Genomic DNA, 2,976 nt, shown 5'->3' with positions numbered 1-2,976 from the left:
CTTTGTGACAGAACTTTCCTAGACATGTACAAAACCACAGTTGCTTTACTCACACCACTATTCCCTGCTTTGCACCGGAAAATTCTTGGATCGCTTCCACCGTTTCACATGAATAGTACCGTATACGTGAACAGTACCGTATATGTGAACAAACCCATATACGTGAACAGTACAGTATACGTGAATAGTACAGTATACGTGAATAGTATCGTATACGTGTACAGTGCCGTATACGTGAATAGTACCCCTTACGTGAACAGTTCCCGACTCTAAAAATACAACCAATAGCTCTGATACCACTGTTAGGAAATTGGTGGGTGAAGCAGGACCGCAGCTAAAATGAAATTGGAAATAAAATAAAGAACAAGCACAATAGAGGACACTAGAAATTACGTGGTTCAGCTTTTAACCTACGTCCACGGGCAAAGACAGAAGGAAATATTTTACTAGTGAAAAGGAGTTACAAGTATTGTAGTATTTTAGCTCACTACCCAAAACCCCAATACACCCAAACTCTCAAATCACTAAAATAAGAGCTTATAAATGCAAGCTCTTAAACTCTCTCTCAACTCCCTAAATTGCTTGTGTGTTCTCTTTGGGGGCATTTCTTGTTTGTGCTCAAGCCCCATTTGGGTTCTCTTGGAAACAATGAGTCTTCAAATTCTGAAGGGTGGTGGCGATGGCAATGTTTTCAATGGAGTTCATCAAGGGATGAACTTTATGGCTCCTTCTTCTCATCTTTCTCTATCAAACACTTTTGGGACTAAAAATCCTGAAACTGGGTTTCAGATTTTGAGCCCTTGTCCTATGGAGATAAATAAGAAACCATGGGAAGCTAGGAGAATCTGTGTTGAGGAGAGAGATGGGGTCTTTGGTGTTCATAAAAATAAGGGGCTGTCTTTGGATTTGGGCGAGGAAGTTGAGGATGTTATCAAGCGCCCTATTTCTGGAAAAAATGGCCACACTAAGCTCTGTACTAGAGGCCACTGGAGGCCAGCGGAAGATGCCAAGCTTAAAGAGCTGGTTGCTCAATATGGTCCTCAAAATTGGAACTTGATCGCTGAGAATCTTGAAGGAAGATAAGGGAAGAGTTGCAGATTGAGATGGTTTAATCAGCTGGATCCAAGAATCAACAGGAGGGCTTTCAGTGAAGAAGAAGAAGAGAGACTGTTAGCTGCTCATAGGTTGTATGGTAACAAATGGGCCATGATTGCCAGATTGTTCCCCGGAAGAACTGATAATGCTGTCAAGAATCATTGGCATGTGATCATGGCTAGGAAACACAGAGAGCAATCCAGCATTTATAGGAGGAGAAAGCCCTCTTCTGGTCCTTTCCAAAACAACAGTATTAATATCAATAATGCTAATGCTAGCAGTGATGAATCAACTATCTCAAGCAATAATGAATATGCTTCAACAATCACTGATCTTTCACTCACTCCCTCTTCAGCTAAAGTGTCTCCAGGATACTTCACTAAGTTTTCTCTAATGGGTCGTTCATCATCTGGAGAAAAAGAGATTACGAAGGGATGTGGAGATGTTGACAAAATTTATGACACAGGCTATGAGTTTTATCAAGCTGGGCCTATAGGAGGAGTGGTTATGAATGTGGACCAGTCTGGCCAGACAGATTCAAATTCAGAAGTCTCAGCAAATAAGTCAGTAGGCAACAACAACTCCAACAGCAACAAGGTCAATCTCTCTATGTATGGGGAAAATGAGACTAGCTATGAGAAGATCAACATGCCCTTCATTGATTTCCTTGGAGTTGGAGCTGCTTAAGAAAAGTTTTGGGTATTAGAAAAAATCAAAAATTCAGAAAATCAATCAGCCAGTGAAAGAGAAGCAAGCAACCAATGAGTTGAGTCCAAGTCTGCAGTAGCAGGTCTTTTCTCTATAGTCTTTAATGTACAGTAGTATCAGTGCAGTTAGTTCCATAAATGGCAAAAGAGAGTAACAGTAGAAAAGGTTAAAAAAATAGAGAGAGAGATGAGTAGTTGTTACAAGTTATATAATAATTCTCTGAAACTTGTAGTAGTTTTGGACTTATCCAAGCTAGCTAGCAGGCTTTGTTATTCTTTGCAAATTTTATGTCAATTTTCTGCAGCGTGTTGAATGACTCCATTAAAAAAAAAAAAAAAAAGGGAGCCAAAAATTTTGGCTATATAAAGAGGGCTTCCCACCCTCATTTTTCATCCAATCTTGAGAGAGCAATTTAGGGAGTTGAGAGAGAGTTTAAGAGCTTGCATTTATAAGCTCTTATTTTAGTGATTTGAGAGTTTGGGTGTATTAGGATTTTGGGTAGTGAGCTAAAATACTACAATACTTGTAACTCCTTTTCACTAGTAAAATATTTCCTTCTGTCTTCGCCCGTGGATGTAGGCTAAAAGCCGAACCACGTAATTTCTGGTGTCCTCTATTGTGCTTGTTCTTTATTTTATTTCCAATTTCATTTTAGCTGCGGTCTTGCTTCACCCACCAATTTCCTAACAGTGGTATCAGAGCAGATCGAAGCCAAGAAACTCAAGGCGCACTGGCTTCTGCTCTTCCAAGTAAGATCTCCGATTTCCCAAAGGCACAAAAAGCTCGGCGTTGGTCCTCAATCAGGTTACTTTTAGTCTTCATTTCAAATTCTGACGAGGCTAGTTTAGTTCGGTTAGGAGGATGAATTTTCTGCTGCGTTCTACTACTACGCAACACGTGGCCGCAGAACAAGTTAGTGTGCAGCAGGAGTCTCCCACGGACACGAGTTTTGTACCGAAACCTGCATCGACCTTGGAAGGTCTTATAACCGAGGATCCGTTTCCGCTGTATTCATCTTCTGATGATCGCGATGGAGAGAGTGATGGCGTTGGAGCAGAAGCTAGCGGCATTGCAAGTTCCAGCTGCAAGAATGACACTTCTGTTGTAGAAAATCACACTGATGTTTCTGAAGACAGAAGGAAATATTTTACTAGTGAAAAGGAGTTACAAGTA

At 40.7% G+C, this 2,976-nt stretch overlaps 1 pseudogene; it reads left to right on the top strand.

Moving 5' to 3' along the window:
- The first annotated feature begins 590 nt into the window (after window positions 1–590).
- LOC127899041 (transcription factor MYB52-like) lies at window positions 591–2,072 on the top strand (annotated as a pseudogene).
- Window positions 2,073–2,976: the final 904 nt, after the last annotated feature.

This window comes from Citrus sinensis, chromosome 8 (genome assembly GCF_022201045.2).
Source record: "Citrus sinensis cultivar Valencia sweet orange chromosome 8, DVS_A1.0, whole genome shotgun sequence".
Classification (NCBI taxonomy): Eukaryota; Viridiplantae; Streptophyta; class Magnoliopsida; order Sapindales; family Rutaceae; genus Citrus; species Citrus sinensis.
This window is presented reverse-complemented; position numbering and strand designations above follow the sequence as displayed.